The sequence below is a fragment of the Narcine bancroftii genome, chromosome 2 (genome assembly GCF_036971445.1).
Source record: "Narcine bancroftii isolate sNarBan1 chromosome 2, sNarBan1.hap1, whole genome shotgun sequence".
Lineage (NCBI taxonomy): Eukaryota > Metazoa > Chordata > Chondrichthyes > Torpediniformes > Narcinidae > Narcine > Narcine bancroftii.
Genome location: NC_091470.1, coordinates 31,786,890 through 31,805,649, shown reverse-complemented (window position 1 = coordinate 31,805,649; position 18,760 = coordinate 31,786,890). Strand labels below are relative to the sequence as shown.

The 18,760-nt window shown below is 43.9% G+C and overlaps 1 long non-coding RNA gene across 1 annotated transcript; it reads left to right on the top strand.

Annotated features, from left to right (window-relative positions):
* The first annotated feature begins 5,388 nt into the window (after positions 1-5,388).
* Positions 5,389-11,616, top strand: LOC138752291 (uncharacterized). The gene is made up of 2 exons (XR_011350490.1): positions 5,389-5,525; positions 11,306-11,616. It is a non-coding gene; the product is annotated as an uncharacterized lncRNA (long non-coding RNA).
* Positions 11,617-18,760: the final 7,144 nt, after the last annotated feature.

Genomic DNA, 18,760 nt, shown 5'->3' with positions numbered 1-18,760 from the left:
TGAAAGTGACTGCAATATTAAGTCATGCCCACTCAGAGCAGGTGATGGAGCAGGAGCATATTCTGAGCAGTCAAATTAGGTGATTATGCAAGAACAAGTCTGCTGCGGGTGAAGAAGACCAGTTATACATTAAAAAAAATCAAGTCTCTGCTGAGCAGAGGCAACAACGCCTATGTGAATTTTGTCTTCTGCACGCCCTTGGAGTTTCATGAATACCCAGTTTTCTTGAACCGCTTTAATTTGTGCTAAGAAGTAAAACACTAAAGTCTGCACTCTGTGGTTGAAGTGAAAACAATGCTGCAGAAACTCAGCAGGTCAAATAGTATAGATAAAGATTTATAACCAACATTTCAGACTTGAACCCTTCATCAATGTATGGACAAACATCTGTACAAAATGGTAGGGGGAGGGGTAGGAGCACAGTCCCAAAGGCAGGAGTTAATAGGTGGATCAAGGAGGGAAGGCAAACCTGCTCTCCCTTCCATTTCCCCTTGTCATCTTTTGCTTAGCTCTCCAATCCCCTTCCCTCTCTATTCACAGAGCCGTCCTTCCTCCCCCGCTTGCTGATGTGCCCTCCTTTTTCACCTATTACCTCCTGCCTTTGGGACCTTGCCCCCTCCCCTCCCCTACCCACCCCCCCACCCCGCATTTTGTTTCAGACGCCTGTTGACATTTTTCCATACCTTGATGAAGGGCTCAAGCCCGAAACATTAGTTATGTATCTTTATCTTTGCTACTTAAAGTGCACTGTTTGACCTGCTGAGTTTCTTCAGCATTGTGTTTGTACTTCACTTTGTGGTAACAAGCTCTGATGTCCAATCACTCTTAGGACAAAGTTATTTCTCTGAGATTGATTACCTGTTTTGTATTTACAACCACCCATTTTAGAGTGCCTTTCAAGTGGAAGTATTCTCTTCCTCTCCAGACCCATTCATAATTTTATGGAGCTCGGGCTGATTGAGGTTCAGTGCACCCTTCCCAGTGCTGATCCTGCAGTCACATTCTGTTGCAGCTGCCGATGACTTAGAAACCTAATTTCCAAGGCCATTGTGAAAGCAGATTGGGTTGTGACTGACCAGCCTTCTAGGTGTCGCATCCCAAGATTCCAAACCTAACGCGCACTCTGCAACTTCTGTTCCATTACTTTTGAATGACTTTCATAATTAAAGATATTTGAAATGTATTTATTTAAATAATGAAAATAATCAAATAATTAAAACAAAAAAAAAAGCTTCATGGGGGGGGGGGGAAAACGCACTAGAGTATGGTGACATTTTGTGAAATGCTCCAAAAAAGGTCCTCTCCTTGTGTTCATTTTAATTGTTATACACTCCTATCTATATCTCTCTAATATTACAGTATACCTGCACTTTAATTGTAACACTATTTTATTGTGGAACTATCTTCTATATTCTGTAAAGGATGACTTGCCTTAATAGCATGCGAAACAATTTTGTTTTCTTGGCACCTCATTATTACATTATAATAAATTCTTCTTTTTTTTCTTCTTCGGCTTGGCTTCGGGGACGAAGATTTAAGGAGGAGTAAATGTCCACGTCAGCTGCAGGCTCGTTTGTGGCTGAAAAGTCCGATGCGGGACAGGGAGATGCGGTTGCAGCGGTTGCAGGGGAAAATTGGTGGGTTGGGGTTGGGTGTTGGGTTTTTCCTCCTTTGTCTTTTGTCAGTGAGGTGGGCTCTGCAGTCTTCTTCAAAGGAGGTTGCTGCCCGCCGAACTGTGAGGTGCCAAGATGCACGGTTTGAGGCGATATCAGCCCACTGGCGGTGGTCAATGTGGCAGCCACCAAGAGATTTCTTTAGGCAGTCCTTGTACCTCTTTGGTGCACCTCTGTCACGGTGGCCCTTCCCAAAATTATTATAAATATACTGAAAATAAATATATCAAAAACATAGGCTAAACTTCAAGGAAAGTTGGCAGCCACTGTTCAAAAAATGGGTTGTGTAAGATGTGCCATTAATAGTTGGTAGGAGAATCAGAATTTATTGTCGTGAACGCGTGAAATGAAATTTGTTTTGTGACCGCATTATAGGTGCAAAAATTGCTATAAATTACATTTTAAAATAAATCAGGTAGTCTCTGGGGTTCATTGTCCATTCAGAAATCTGATGGCGGAGGGGAAGAAGCTGTTTTTGTTCCCAGGTTCTAAAATCAGGGGGAACCAGTGCATAAAAAAGGTGCCATGATGCATACCAAATAATTTTAAAATTCATTATGTAAGTACATTGGCTAGGCTGCAGGTGCCGCAGTATGTTGGCACTCTTCTCAGACGCTCTGCAAAATATTTCATTACGTAGCTATAAAAGATACATAATTGTATTCTACATTCATTAACTTCACATTTCTTGTCACTTGTGACATGAAAAAGATGAAGTCCCACGGGATCATCCAGCGTCAGAGAGGATTCTTTTCAAAGGATTTGGAAACTTCTTTGAGGTAGTTAGAAGTGGTCTTACTTGTGTATCTCCTGTGATAAGGATATAATAGAAGTCCTGTCTTTCCAGGAGGTCCATGTTTCTTCAGCCTCTTCTGCCTTCTGATTCAAAGTGTCGCTCTGCCTTCAGTATATGGTTCTCTGACATCGTGTGATGCGACATCATCAATTAGATCAGTCTCAATTCTTGGAAACTATTTACTGGAATCTTTAACAGTTGCCAGCTCCAGTTTCTTGGAAACCACGTGACCTTCATAACTCTGGCTTGTAGACTTCATGACTCTGAAAGATGACCTCACTTCTGCGCGTATTGTGTGGGTGTATTTTATTGTTACCCTGTTCCAAACCCACAACATTACCTACGACATATTTATTAGGAAGTATAGCTCAACGTTAACCTAAGTATTGACAAAGATGCATTGCGATACTGAGAGATGCTTTTTCCTTGTTAGGAAATGGGTTCAATTAGATAATTTTAAGTTAATTTTAAAATATTTTTGATGGGAATTACATTGTTAGAATAGCGGTTAGTGCAACGCTGTTACAGTGACTGGGGCTCGAATCTGGCGCTGTCTGTAAGGAGTTTGTATTTTATCCCCATGTCTTTGTGGGCGCTTCGGTTTCCTCCCACCCTTCAAAATGTTGGAGATCAATCGGTGTAATTGGACGATATGGACACGTGGGTCGAAAGGGCCTGTTACCATGCTGTATGCCTTCACCTTGTTAGGCAACAAGTTCAATTTAATATCCCTCCGAGTGGATCATTTTAAGTTAATATTTTGTTTGTTGAATTTTATTTTCTGCTTGTAGTCAGAATCCTAACCTAATGGCAGATATCACCCGAAACAATGACTCCTGCATTCACAATGATGTTTCTTTAGTTTGATTATTCCTAAAGGGCTAGAGGCATCAAAATTGCCTACTATTCATGATTCAGACTTGAATGCATTTCAGTTCGTTCATTACTCATTCTAAGGCCAATGTCAAACTATAGTGGGTTTGTGTTTTCACTAAAATGTCCCATTGTAATATCTCTGCAGTATGATATTGTAATTTTACTATTGTGACCCATTTGAATGAATCCTGCTTTAAATGCAACATTGATACTGCCTCTCATCCACCAAGAGCTCACAAGTACCATTAAGACAATATTACACACATTCTTAATAGGGTATAACCCAAATCCCCAATGGTTAAGACTATTAAATGAATTCTAGCAGCAGATTAGCATTTAAATCTCAACCAACATGGGTCCCGTGAGGAAAGGATTAAAGCAGACGCATCTGCAAATGTGTTATGGATCAGATGCATCTTTGATTAAATTGCACTTATTGTGTTTCAATAATCCTCCTGTAAGTCATAGTTTCTCAATTAAAGCAATATTTTGCCTAAAGGGAATATTAAACTGATTATCAATGAAAACCTCATTTGCTATATTTCATACAACAGAAATGAAAATATGCAAAAGTGATATTATGAACTTGCGATCTATACTTTGATCACAAGTAATTTTTTTCCTTAAGTATGATTCAATAGGCGGCCTTTCATAAGAATGACCATTGGCTTCAGAGAATGGTTATGTTTTATTTATGATCCTGGATTATAAGATTATTCCACATGTGGTAAAATATAAATAAAAGATGTTGTTCAAGCACTGGCCAACAGGGATGAAAAGAAATATGCTCAAACAATTCACTAGGCTGATCAAAGGCCATTGCACATAATGTTTCACTCTCCATAGACGCTGGATAGTCTGCTGAATATTTTCCAGAACTTTTGATTCTTGTTTCCAAATACTGAACTTCCATTTTATTTGCTACAGGGAAGGCCCCATATACAGTAAAATCCCTGTTATCCGGAATTCAATCAACCGGAAGAAAAAAAAATTGTGGAAAATAAATGGTTAAAAATAGGGAAGTTGAAAATTGGCATGCTTCGCCGTTATTTCTGCATTCAAGCAGCACGCAGTCTCAAACAACCAGAAAACTCGCTTATTCAGCATCTACCAGTCACCTTAGGTGCCAGATACCAGGGGTTTTAGTGTATTTGGACATCCCTGTGTACAAGCTATTGTAAACCCAATATGGTAAAACATGACAGCTCTTTCCTGTCAAAAATTCACTGTCAATCTAAATAGTTGACCGTAGGCCCTATCTCTCTCCTTTACGAAACTACTCTCATCGCCATTCTTCTTAAACTATGCCTACTTGATGCCGTGCCTTGATACCTTCTCTTCACACTGAATTTGGACGGTACTGTTAGCATAGCAGATACGGTAAAGCTATTACAGCGCCAGCGATTCAGATTCGAATCCAGCGCTATCTCTAAGGAGTTTGTTGGTTCGTCCCTTGTCTGCATTGGTTATTTCCAGGGTCTCCGGTTACCTCCCAACCTCCAAAAATGTAGGGAGGGGGTTTATAGGTTAATTGGGTGTATTTGGTCAGTAGGGGTTTGACGGGCCAGGCGGGCCTTCTACTGTGTTGCATCATTAAAGTAAAAATTAACGTCTTCTTCAAAATGTATTGCTATCTCCAAAGCTCGAATGATACACAGCTGGTGCAGCAACTAGTAGACTGGTTTATTTTAACAAGGAAAAAGTGCTGGAGAAATGAATGGGACTGAAAACATAAGGGCCCTACCATTTACTGATGATTTTACCTCTAAAATGCACCCAGAAAAAGAACCATCAAATGCCATCACCTCCATTTTCTGTGACCAAGCCAATAACCTACCAACTCACCATTGATGTGACTTAATCTGGACCAGCCTATCATGAGGGACCTTGTCAAATACTTTAAAAAAAATATTTGTCAATAGCATGCACTTTCTGACTTCACAATCATTTTTCCCACCTCCTCAAAAATCTCGATCACATTTGTCAAACAGGCCCCTCCCTTCCCAAAGCCATGCTGACTATTGCTAATAAGTCCAAGTTTTTCCAAATAAGTCTGAGTAATATGTAAACTTTAAATGATAGCTTGCGTGAGTTGGTTACCTGTGCACAACTGAGAATGTGTTCATTCAAAGTAATGGACTTTTGAGTAGAAGAGAAGTATGTGCGAGTGGAGGTCACAGGTACAGTGAAAAGTTAAAGCTGTGTAAGGTGCAGAATAATATAACATAGAACATTACAGTACAGTACAGGCCTTTTGGCCCACAATGTTGTGCTGACCCATGAAAAAAACCCTCCCAACCTCATAACCCTCTTTTTTCATCCATGTGTCCGTCTAAGAGTCTCTGAAATGCCCCTTTTGTTCCATCCTCCATTATCAACCCTGGTAATGCATTCCAGGCATCCACAACTATCTGTGTATATAAACAAAAACACTTACCCTTGATGTCTCCCCTAAACTTTCCTTCCTTCACTTTGTACAAACACCAGAGGACATCTGTACAAACTGTCCAGTATTTTTTTGCACTACCAATTAGGGGTGTTTCTGCCGTGACTGCAGGAGAAAGGAATCTCGGAGGTATGTGATGTCATGTATGTGCTCTGGCAATAAATCTAAAATGTGAAAAAGGTGCTAGCTGTCTCTCATAATCTTGTCGACCTCTACTAATTCACCTCTCATCCTTCTTCGCTCCAAAGATAAAAGCCCTAGCTCTGCTAACCTTGCCTCATAAGATGTATATTCCAATCCGGGTAACATCCTGGTAAATCTCTGCATCTTCTCCATATTTTCCACATCCTTCCTATAATGAGGTGACCTGAACTGAACATAATATTCTAAGTGTGGTCTTAGAATAATACCAATGTTTTCTGTAATTATATATAGTCACGTTTTTGTTTATTTGAATTTTTTGTAATATTTTCTCAATCTTAATAAGCCTTTTAAGAGTTCTGGATTTTGCTACTTTGTAAGTTTTGATTGGTTTTACCTCACCCAAATAAATTCAGGTTGAACTTTGAGTACAGTTGTGGGACAAACTACAGGGTACATGAATACCATTTGTTATGAGCACCCTCCTTTGAAATGGATGGTGACTGTCCACTGTTGTGGCCATTACTTGAAAGCAGCTAGGGGCAGCAGCATTTTAGAAGGTGAAAGGTCATCAACCCGATTCCCTCACTGTAGATGCCAGCTGACCTGCTGAATATTTCCAGCAGCTTCAGTTTTTGGCTCGAGTTCCCAAGTGCGTGACAGGCGTCAGAATTTTTATTATAAAGGAAGATAGATTGTAATGTGTCAATGACTGCTGTAAGGCAGGTATTTTCAATTCGACATCCATCTCTGAGTTATCATCATATAGATTTTTCACTATCTGGCTTGCTTTTTACAATGAGATTGTTATTGTCGGGATGATGCAGCCTCAATCTCCGCCACTGGGGTTTTGCCTGCATGTCATTCATGATCAGTGAAGTGTGATAAAGATCAAGTTGTTGAAGGAGACATGCTTGCAGATTGCAGAAAACAAATTATATTGAATGCGAACAAACTCTAAAGGAGGTCTAAACAATGGAAGTTAACATTTAAGTACTGTGTTTAAAAATCTTGGTCCCAAAATTCCAATTGTATGAAGTTGTAAGGAATCTTCTGAGCGATTGAGCAAAATACTATATCTCTCTTTGGCTTGGCTTCGCGGACGAAGATTTAAGGAGGGGGTAAATGTCCACGTCAGCTGCAGGCTCGTTTGTGGCTGACAAGTCCGATGCGGGACAGGCAGACACGGTTGCAGCGGTTGCAGGGGAAAATTGGTTGGTTGGGGTTGGGTGTTGGGTTTTTCCTCCTTTGCCTTTTGTCAGTGAGGTGGGCTCTGCGGTCTTCTTCAAAGGAGGTTGCTGCCCGCCAAACTGTGAGGCGCCAAGATGCACGGTTTGAGGCGAGATCAGCCCACTGGCGGTGGTCAATGTGGCAGGCACCAAGAGATTTCTTTAGGCAGTCCTTGTACCTTTTCTTTGGTGCACCTCTGTCACGGTGGCCAGTGGAGAGCTCGCCATATAACACGATCTTGGGAAGGCGATGGTCCTCCATTCTGGAGACGTGACCCACCCAGCACAGCTGGATCTTCAGCAGCGTGGACTCGATGCTGTCGACCTCTGCCATCTCGAGTACTTCGACGTTAGGGATGAAAGCGCTCCAATGAATGTTGAGGATGGAGCGGAGACAACGCTGGTGGAAGCGTTCTAGGAGCCGTAGGTGATGCCGGTAGAGGACCCATGATTCGCAAAATACTATATAAAACATATTTAAACCACATTCAATAAACCTTCAAGCCAGAATTTTAAAAAAAGATTATGCAAGTTGGGTTAGAACATCCATAGCCAGACAATGAATACAGCTAGTCGGCAACATACGATGGGGTTACTTTCTGGCACTCCCTCCGTGAAAAAATCGTAACTCGAGAAGAATCCTGCAACTGCCATTAATTTGATGTTGAATACAGAGACTGCAATATGCTGTACGAAATTCTTGCGTGATTCTGCCAATGCCTAGCATCACAAGAGAGTAGTGTAAATGTGGGGACAGATCAAAATCGAAAGTACAGATTTGAAACTAACTGAAAAATCGTAAGTCGGGGGCTATCTGTACAGTGACAAGGATTTTATCAGAAAGAATAGTGACAAAAATCACATTTGTAGGTGCATGTAAAATGTATTGTTCTGATGCAAAAAAGGCATGTGTTTCTTCATTCTGACCCCCTTCAGCATTCTCTGATTTTAATCACTCCACCTTTGATGGCGTGCCTTCACCTCCTGAGACTCCAAGCTTTGGAATTAATTTCCTAACCCACATTGCCTTCCAACCTCTCCCATTAAGGACCACCTCTCTAACCAAGCTTTTGTTCACTTGATCCAAAATATTAATGTCAAATTTCTTTCATGGTATTTCCATGAATTAATTTGAGAAATTTAACTTGCAATATAAATGCATTTTGTTTTCTTTGGGGACATTCCAATCAGCACCTAATAGCCTGAAGTTGTCTGATCGCAGAAGCTAAACAAGCTCAGGCCTGGTCAGTAGTTGGAAGGGAGACCACCTGGGAACACTAGGTGCTATGGGTTTCTCTGAGGGGTGCTGGACAAAGTGACGACTCTCTGTTTGCCTTATGGTAGACAGAAGTTAAAGAATTTCATATATGTAACATTCTAAATGTAGTATAACGAGACAATAATGGAACCTTTAGCTTTAGCAGTTTGACCACAGGAAGAAGCTGTTGAAAGTGAAAACCTCATGGGTGGTCTGCAATGTAATTAAGCAGATAACCCAAAATGATTAATAAGTGCTTTAATTGACTGAACTGCTTAGGAGATGATCAGACCAGGTGTCCCAGGTTCTGGGTGACAGTGACGTAGTTGCTACCTTTTAGTTCAAACCACCCAGGTTCAATCCTGACCTCAGGTGCTACACACATGGAGTTTGCACATTCTCTCTGTGAACACATATGCTCTCTCATTTCCTTCCATATCCCAAGGACTTGCTTGGTTGAAGCTTAACTGACTACTGTAAATTGTCCCTGATATGCAATTAATTGGAGGATTCTTTGGGAAGTTGATGGGGATGAGTGGAGAATAAAATATGCATAGGATTAGTGTAAATGGAAGTTTTGATGATCCGCATGACTTGGAGAGCTAAGGGCCTGTTTACTTCCTGTGTGACCCCATCTTTCCTGCAATGTTGGCAATGTTCCACTCAAAGCACAGAAACACATCTAATAAGCCATGAATTACAGGCTCCGTGGCAAGAAAACCATCTGGCCTACACTGCCAAACATGTCCGCTTGCAAATTATCGTCGTGCAGCGAACCATTGCAGACATCAGAAAATGGATCAGAAGGCGAGCTATTCTTCCTCTAAAGAGCTGCACCCAGACTGGCACTGCATGGGCAATCTGTGCCTGCTTTTCCTGGTGTTCATTCGCCACTGCAAATGTGCTTTTGGACTTGATGGTGCCCGCCACCAGACTTTGCATCTCACCACAGCTCACTGTAGCAGGTGGATCACCTTTTACTAGGCCCAATAAGCCTTGAAGCACCTGAGTAGCTCAATGCACTCCTCAGGGAGAAGTAGTTGAATGAATCTTTAAATAGCACAGACAATCTGAACAAGATTATTCCTTGGAGTGCCTCACAATGTTTTAAATCAGTGAATCATTGATTTAGTTTATTTATATAGCACGTTTAAAACAACTCATGTTGACCAAAGTGCTGTAGAGATCATAAATTACATCTTGACTTAAGCAGATATTTAAAGTGCAGTATTAAACAGGTACCCGAAGTTTTGACTTGTGCGTACAACATGGTAACAATCAACAATTACCTCAAAATGCTTGCGAGTAAAAATACATCTTCAACCTAGATTTAAGAGTTGATGGAAGGGACTGATTTGATGGAGGGAGGAATGTTGTTCCACAGTCTGGGGGCTGCAATAACGAAGCCGCGATCTCCCCTGAGATTGTGATGTGAGCGTGGAACAACCAAGCGCCCTAAATTGGCCGATCTAAGGGGGTCTTGAAGTGGAGTAGGGTATTAGGAGATCAGTGATGTCAGAGGGGGATAGTCCATTAAGGGAGGACTTTAAAATCTATTCTGAGGTGTACTGAACCAGTGGAGGGAGGCCAGAATAGGGGTGATGTGGTCCCTCTTCTTGGCTCCTGTCAGGAACCTTGCTGCAGCATTCGGCATCAGTTGCAGACAGGATAATGACAACTGACTAATTCCCGTATATAGAGAATTAGAATAGTCTAAACAGGAGAAAAATCATAATCTGATTTAACATTTCAAGCAAGCAGTGAGCAACAATTGGCATGTTTATACTCTACATGCTGAGTGTCTTGCATTCACTGGTTTGTAATGCATGTAAAATGGCAAGTGCAGTACTTTAGGCTGCACAAATTGTGTTTTATTTTGATTTTTACGTGCAAAATCATTGCATGTTGCAATATGTAAACACATTTCTGGTCCATGTGTCCCTGGGGATTGCCATCTGCTGATGGCATATATAATAATAACTGTGCACAAATGTGTGGTCAACAGGTCACACACTCTACGCATCTGTGCTCCTCTCCCTTCTGCCCTCACTCTCCGAGAGTGTTTCTAGAGCCCAGTCTCGGCTGGCAAGGCGCACACAACACTGGCGTGAAAAACGAAAATCTGCAGATGCTGTGATTCTAGTAAAAACACAGAAATGCTGGAGCAACTCAGCATTTGACAAGGTCTCCTTCTGAGTGACTTGTTCAGAAAGTCATGAGACATGGGATCCATGAAGCCTTGGCTGTGTGGTTTAAAAATTAGCTTCCATGTAAAAAGCAGAGGGTAATAATGGACAGAATGTATTCAGCCTGGAGGTCAGTGAGTAGTGGAGCTCTGCAGGGTTCTGTTCTGGGGCTCCTGCTCCTTGTGATTTTTATAAATGACCTAGATGAAGAAGCGGAAAGATGCATCAATAAGTTTGCAGATTATACGAAGGTTGGAGGAGTGGTGGATGGTGGTGCAGAGGAGAATTACCAGGATGTCATCTGGATTGGAAATTAAGTCTTATGAGGCAAGGTTAACTTTTCTCTTTGGAGGGAAGAAGGATGAGAGGATAGTTAGTAGATGTCCACAGATTCTGAGAGGCATTGATAAGGTGGACAGCCAGCACCTTTTTTCCCAGGGCAGGAATTGCAAACACCAGGGAATATCGCTACAAATTAAAGGGAGGAAGGTTTTTACACAGAGAACTGTGGGTGCTGGAATGCCTTGCCAAGGATGGTGGTAGGCATTTAAGAGACTCTTAGAAAGGCACATGGAGATGGAATAAAAATAGAGCATTTCAAGGTAGGAAAGGGGTTTAGGTATTTTTTAATAGGACTATATTGGTGGCACATTGAGGGCTGAATGGCCTGTACTATGCTGTAATGTTCTATGTCTTTCAGAGTCCATAGGCGAGGATGGGGCGTAGGTTATGACTAGAGAAGCAAAGAGAGCAACAGACAATGCAACGCAAGTGTCTGAGATCCCGGGGCCAAACTGGGTGGCCTGGAACCAGAGCTGGAATCCACTCTGCACAAGATGGCGACAGAGACGAGTAGCCAGGAAGAACACGTGACTGAGGAGTTAAGTCTAAATGTGACGACTTCTTCCAGCATTTCTGTGTTTTTACACACAGTGCAGGGACCTTCTTGCCGTAAGTAGCAGGCTCTGCCTCAGCTAGCTATGCCTGCCAAGGCTTTGCCAGATGTCAAAATATGAAAAAAACCTTTCAAAATCACCATATTAATGACAACAAAAATAAATAAAACAGTAAGAGTACACAAGCAATGAAATGATTGGAATGTACCAAAGTTAAAAATTTAAATACATTTAAGTTAACTAAACTAATGAAACAAAATTACTGCAAAAGAAGAGAAACTAAAGTAGTGTCTGTGGTTCATTGTCTCTGTTCAGAAATCTGATGATAGAGGGGAATAAGCTGTCTTTGGGCACACTGCTCCTTGATGTAGCAGTGTGGTGAGGGCCCTTGAGGATAGAGGCCTAGTTTCTTAAGACACCGCCTCTTGATGGAGCTGGCTGAGTTCATGACTCGCGGTAGTTTTTTTTTCCCCTGTCCTGCGCATTGGCACCTCCATTGCCAGGCAGTGATGCAACCAGTCAGAATGTTCTGCATGGTGCACCTGGTGACATACCGAATCTCCTCAAACCCCTCATGAAGTATAGCAGCTGGCGAGCCTTCTGCACGATTGCATCAACATAGAGACCCCAGACAGATTCTCAGAGATGTTGACACCCAGGAATTTGAAGTTCTTAACCCTTTCCACTGCTCACCCCTTGATGAGGACTGGTTTGTGCTCGTGTGATTTCTCCCTTTGGAAGTCCACAATCAGCTCCTTAAGTTTGCTAACATTGAGTGCAATGTTGTTGTGATACTGTAGAGCTCATCGAAAGAACCAAAGACTTGTTGATCCAAACCAAGGCTTTTATTAGCAAAAGACAGGAGCTCTTCACAGGTGGCCGACCAGTCCGGAATGATCCGACCTGGCTAGGGACACAACCCTTTAAGGCCCAGACAATAGGTGTGGCTTAGCTCTCAGCCAATCGCTGTAAGCACAGTCTAGATACAATAACTATATACACTATGTACATTGGTGATAGATCTGTACTATCACATTCACCCCTTGGAGAACTGACCCTGGGAAAAAAAAACAAAAACGAGGGAGAGAATGAAAGGAAGGGATAGGTCAAGAACTGTAGCGGTCAGGGGGTCTGACCATCCGGCGTGACCGCCGTGGTGCCAGGATTGGGGTCGCTGGAGTGGTGTCGCCAGCGGGCTCATCGGGTGCGACTGCTCCGTCGCTCAATTCTCCAGTCGTGTTGTCGGCAGGCTGGCCCAGGTCATTGGGGTGCTGTTGGTCCTTCTGTTGTGGCACGGGGCCTGGGGAATAAAGAGTTGGGGAAGGTTGGGTTGGGGGGTTTGCTGGGTCTACTGCATCCTGAGCTAGGTCCCGCACCGAAACAGTGTCCTCCCGCCCGTCTGGGAACTCAACGTAGGCGTAATGTGGGTTCGCGTGGAGTAGAGTCACTCGGTCGACCAAGGGGTCGTTCTTTGAGTGCCGGACATGGCGTCGCAAAAGGACGGGGCCAGGAACAGTGAGCCATGCCGGTACAGTGGTTCCAGATTCGGATTTCCTCGGGAAAAGGAACATCCTTTCGTGGGGGGCGGCATTTGTTGCAGTACATAGGAGGGAGCGGATGGAGTGTAAGGCACTAGTGAGAACCTCCTGCCAGTGAGAGGTGGGGAGACCTTTAGACTGGAGAGCCAGTGTAACTGCTCTCCATATGGTGACATTCTCCCTCTCGACCTGGCCGTTACCGCGTGGGTTACAGCTCGTGGTCCTGCTTGAAGCAATACCACACTCCAGAAGGTACTGTCACAGCTCTGCACTCATGAATGAGGACCCCCTATCACTGTGGATGGAATTGGGGTACCCGAAGATGGCGAAAATACTGTGAAGGGCCTGTATCACTGAGGTGGCAGTGGTGTCTGGGCAGGCCACAGCGAATGGGAAGCGGGAGTACTCGTCGATGGCTGTAAGGATGTAGGTATTACGGTTGGTCGACGGTAGGGGCCCCTTAAAGTCTATGCTAAGACGCTTGAAGGGGCGGGTGGCTTTGATAACGGAGTTATCCGGATGGAAGAAGTGGGGCTTGCATTCAGCGCACACCGAACAGGCTCGGGTCATGGAGCGGATCTCCTCGACTGTGTAGGATAGGTTGCGCGCCTTGACAAAGTGAGCAAACCTAGTGACCCCTGGATGACAGAGCGCCTCATGGAGTTTCCGTAGTCTGTCCATCTGTATGCTGGCGCACGTCCCCCTGGAGAGCGCGTCAGGCGGGTCGTTGAGCTTACCAGGCCGGTACAGGATGTCATAGTTAAAGGTGGAGAGTTCGATTCTCCATCTGGCGATTTTGTCATTTTTTTATCTTACCATGCTGGGTGTTGCTGAACATGAAGGAGACCACGCGTTGATCAGTCAACAGTGTAAAGTGCCTCCCAGCGAGGTAATGTCTCCAACGACGCACCGCTTCAACTATGGCCTGGGCCTCCTTCTCGATCGAGGAGTGTCTACTCTCCAGACCCTGGAGGGTTCTGGAGAAGAAGGCTACAGGCCGACTGGCCTGGTTCAAGGTGGCTGCCAGGGCGAAGTCGGATGCATCGCTCTCGACTTGAAACGGGACAGACTCATCGATCGCGTGCAGCGTTGCAGCAGTAATGTTGGATTTGATTCGATCGAAAGCCGCTGTGGCTTCGGTCGAGAGGGGAAAGGAGGTGGTCTTGATAAGAGGACGCGCCTTGTCGGCGTAGTGTGGAACCCATTGGGCGTAATACGAGAAAAGACCCAGGCAGCGTTTGAAAGCTTTCTGGGTATGTGGGTGGGGTGGGGGGGGGGATAAATCCATGAGGGGACGCATGCGGTCAGGATCTGGCATGACTATCCCGTTCTCCACCACGCAACCTAGAATAGCGAATCGTGTGGTCCGGAAGACACACTTGTCCAAATTGTAAGTCAGGTTCAGCCGACAGGCCGTCAGTATCTCGAGGGGTGGTAGGGAAGAAGGGCACTCTACTCACATCAGAACGAGGGGTCCAGTCCCTAGAGAGCTCGGTGGACTTTAAGGCTGCATCCTCCATTGTGATTGCAATCCGGGCCACGTCCTCTAGTTTTTCTACCCCTTGCTCGAGCAAGCGCAGCCTCACTTAATTCGATCGGAGCCCGGCCACATAGGCATCCCGGACGAGATAATTTGTGATCTCAGCAGCAGTTTTGTCCACACAGTTACAGTCCTTGCCCAATGCCTTTAATACTTGTAAATATGCCCTGCTGGACTCGCCGGGCTGTTGCTTCCTCGAAGCAAGCAGGAGCCGGGCATGAACTCTGTTCACCGGTTGATTATACAGTTCTTTCAGTACCTTTATGGCTGCGGTGTAAGTGGTCTCATCCTGGATGTTCTCGTAGACTCTCAAGGACACCATAGACAGCAATGCTGTTAGACGCTGGTTATCCTCCTCCACCTCAATGAATCTCAGAAAGTTTTCAAAGTTCAGCAGCCAGAACTTAAAGGCTTTGAAGGCTGTAGCTGACTGTGGGTCGATATCAAGTTTTTCTGGCCGAGTTAAACGCTCCATCCCCTTCAAAAAAAATTCTTTTTGCTAATAAAATTGTAGAGCTCGTCGAAAGAACCAAAGACTTGTTGATCCAAACCAAGGCTTTTATTAGCAAAAGACAGGAGCTCTTCACAGGTGGCCGACCAATCCGGAATGATCCGACCTGGCTAGTGACACAACCCTTTAAGGCCCAGACAATAGGTGTGGCTTAGCTCTCAGCCAATCGCTGTAAGCACAGTCTAGATACAGTAACTATATACACTATGTACATTGGTGATAGATCTGTACTATCACAGATACCACTCAACGAGCTGATCTATCTCCCTTCTGTATGCTTTTTCATTGCTGTCTTTGATTTTGCTGATGTCCATGGTGTCACTGGCAAATTTACAGATGGTATTTGAAGTGTGCCTAGCCACACGGTCATGGGTGCAGAGCGAGTAAAGCAGTGGGCTAAGCACATACCCTTGAGATGCACCTGAGCTGATTATCAGTGAGGAGAAGATGTTGTTTCCAATTCATACTGACGGATTTTCCAATGAGGAAGTCGGGGCACAGCTTTTTGGAGCTTTTTGACCAGCACTGAGGGTATGATGGAGTTGAGAGCCAAGCTGTAGTTGATGACGGGTAGCCTGATGTAGGGGATGCTGTTGTCTCAGTGATCTAGAACTGAGTGGAGAGCCAGTGATATTGCATCTGCAGTGGAACGATTGTGATGGTAGGTGAATTGCAATATGTCCAGATCTTTACTTAGGTACAAGTTCATGAGCAACATTTCAAAGCATTTTAGCTCAGCAGATGTTAGTATTACTGGGTGATAGACATTGAGGCAGCTCACGCTGCTCTTCTTGGAGGCAGGTGGGAGCCTCCAACTGTAGCACTGAGAGGTTAAAATGTCTCTGAACACTCCGACTAGTTGGTTGGCACAGATTTTCAGTACCTTTCCAGGAATGTCATCAGGGCCTGATACCAGACAGGGGTTTACCCTCTTGAAGGATGTTCTGACGTTGGCCTCAGAGACACATATCACAGGTTCGTCAGCTTCTGCAGGGATTCTCATTGGTACTGTTGAGTTCTCTTTTTCAAATTGAGTATAAAAGGTGTTCAGTTCATCCCATGGTGAAGTATGCAGCCATTTATGGAGTTCAGCTAAGCTTTGTAGGATGTAATGACCTGCTATATCTTCAGCCGTCTGTATTTTCTACACAAAAGTAGCAGTGGGAAGAGGTTGTGACCAGGTTGATGATGTTGGCTGCCTCCTTGAGGCAATGGCTCACATACATGTGTGCAATGGATGGGAGGTCAGAGCCTGTGATGGAACTGGCTATGCTTTCTACATTTCTGGGCAGCTGAAATCCCAAACCAGTCTGATGGAACCTATGTACTTTCCACAATGTATCTGTAGAAGTTTGAACGACATGCCAAATCTCTTCAGACTTCTTAGAAAATGGAGGCACTGGTGTGACATCTTCATTGGTTGCCTTGATGTGCTAGCTGAAGGAGAGGTTTTTTAATGTATAGATCTTCAGCAACGTGAAGATACAGTACAACACTGATACTTCAAAATCCTCAGTTAAAAAAATTCAGATAAGCATAAATATCCAAAATCCTCATTTATCTGAAATTTATTTTGGAGCTGAACTGACCGGGGACCTCAGGTCCCTGGCGGGAGCAGACCTCAGGCCCCTGGTCACGAGCGGGCCCTCGATTGGGAGGTGTCTGTGATTGGTGGCACCCAGCATTATTTTGGTGAGAATTAAACATAATTTTAATGCTTAAAAAGTCTTCCCTTGTTTGTTGTTTAAATAATTTTTCAAGTGATTTGCTATTGCTACTGGGCTGTTTTTGAAAAAATGAACGGTTCTCTGAAAAACACGTTTATCTGAAATGGTTCCGGTCCTGACCATTTCGGATAATCGAAGTTGCACTGTACTAATCCTCTCCACCTCTGACCCATCAATGCTGAAGTGTACATGCTCCCTCAGCCTCCTGTTCCTAAAATCAACAATAAACTCCTTTGTCTTGGTGACGCTGAGAGGCTGTTGTTTGAGCTCCATCCAATCATATTCTCGATCTCCATTCTGTAATCTCACTCATCATTTCTAGTTATTTGGCCAACAATGGTGATGTTGTCAGTGAATTTGTAGATTGAGTTGAAGCTACACAGTCTAGAGTGTACAGTGAATAGAGTAGGGGACTAAGCACAGAGGCTTGGCATGCCTGTGTTGATGGGGCAGCGTGGTTAGGGTAGCAGTTAGAGCACAGTGATCAGGACTGGGGTTCAAATCCCATGCTGTCTTTAAGGAGTTTGGATGCTCTCCCCATGCCTTTGTGGGTTTCCTCCGGGTGCTCCGGTTTCCTCCCACCATTCAAAAACATACCAGGATGTAGGTCAATTGGGTATAATTGGACAGCATGGGCACCATGCTGTATGTCTATATCTCTGTCTACATCAGTGAGGAGGAGCTGCTGTTGGCAATTTACATTAATTGGGGTCCACCAATGTGCATGTCGAGGATCCAGTTGCAGAGATGAACAAAGTCCCAGATCCCTTAGTTTAGTCATAAGTTTTTCTCCCTCAGTTTTACTGGCATGACTGTGTTGATTGCAGCTTGATGAGGGCGTTCTTGTGGTCCAACTGATGTAATGTAGTGTGGCAGGCCAGCAAGATGGTATCTGCCATTGACCTGTTGTGACAAATGATGAATTGAATTGATCCAGGTTCCCTCCTGAGACCGGAGTTGATCTGCTCCTTAACAACCTTTTCAGAGTAGGTTCATCACAGAAGATGTCAATGCCACCGGCTCACAGTCGTTGTCTTGTTCTTTTTGGGCACCGATCTAATGGATGTCCTTTTGAAACAGGTGGAAATCTCTGAACTTTGTAGTGAGTGATTGAAAATGCCTGCAAAAAATAACTCCAGCCAAATGGTTCACACAGGTTTTCATGACTTGGCCGGGTACAATGTTGGGTCCAAGCGCTTTTCGAGGATTCATCCTCCTGAAGGTTCTGTTCACGTCAGCCTCAAAGACAAGGAGCACAGAATTGCTGGGAGCTGTGGGAGCTTGTGATGGTCTATCATTGATTTTCCTTCCAAAGCTTGCATAGAAGGCATTGAACTCATCCAGAAGAGAAGTATCACAATTAATAGTATTACCTTAAAAACACGCAGTAAATGCTGGAGGAACTCAGCCGGTCTCGCAGCGCCCATAGGAGGTAAAGATATATTACCCATGTATTGGGCCTGATCCCGTCTTCAAACTATAAATTATTACCTTCGATGGTATTACCTTATTTTGTCTTATAGGATGATCTACCTTTGTGCCCAAACTGTGTCACTGTGTGTCTTAATGTTAGAGCAGAGTTAAAATGAAGGCAGTCATGTTGGGAAATATGGAATTGCTGTGTTTGCATGATTATCCCTCAGAAGGGATAGGGATCGTTAGTTTGGACCTCTTCCCCACGACAGTAATGAACTGACAGGAAGATCAGTTGCTAGCAGATTGCACTAGGGGGCACTGTGCACCAGTCTGTGAGAACCATCTATTGGAAAAATAAAGTGCTAGGGTATTGCTCATAACCATCCACAGATGACAGCGGAGTGGAATTTTCATTGAAAAATGTTATATATCTTTATCGTCATAAGAACTAACAGATTGCATCTTATTGTATTTACTTAGAATTTAATCTGCTTAAGTATACCAGCGGTATGTGAAGTCTTCGGCAA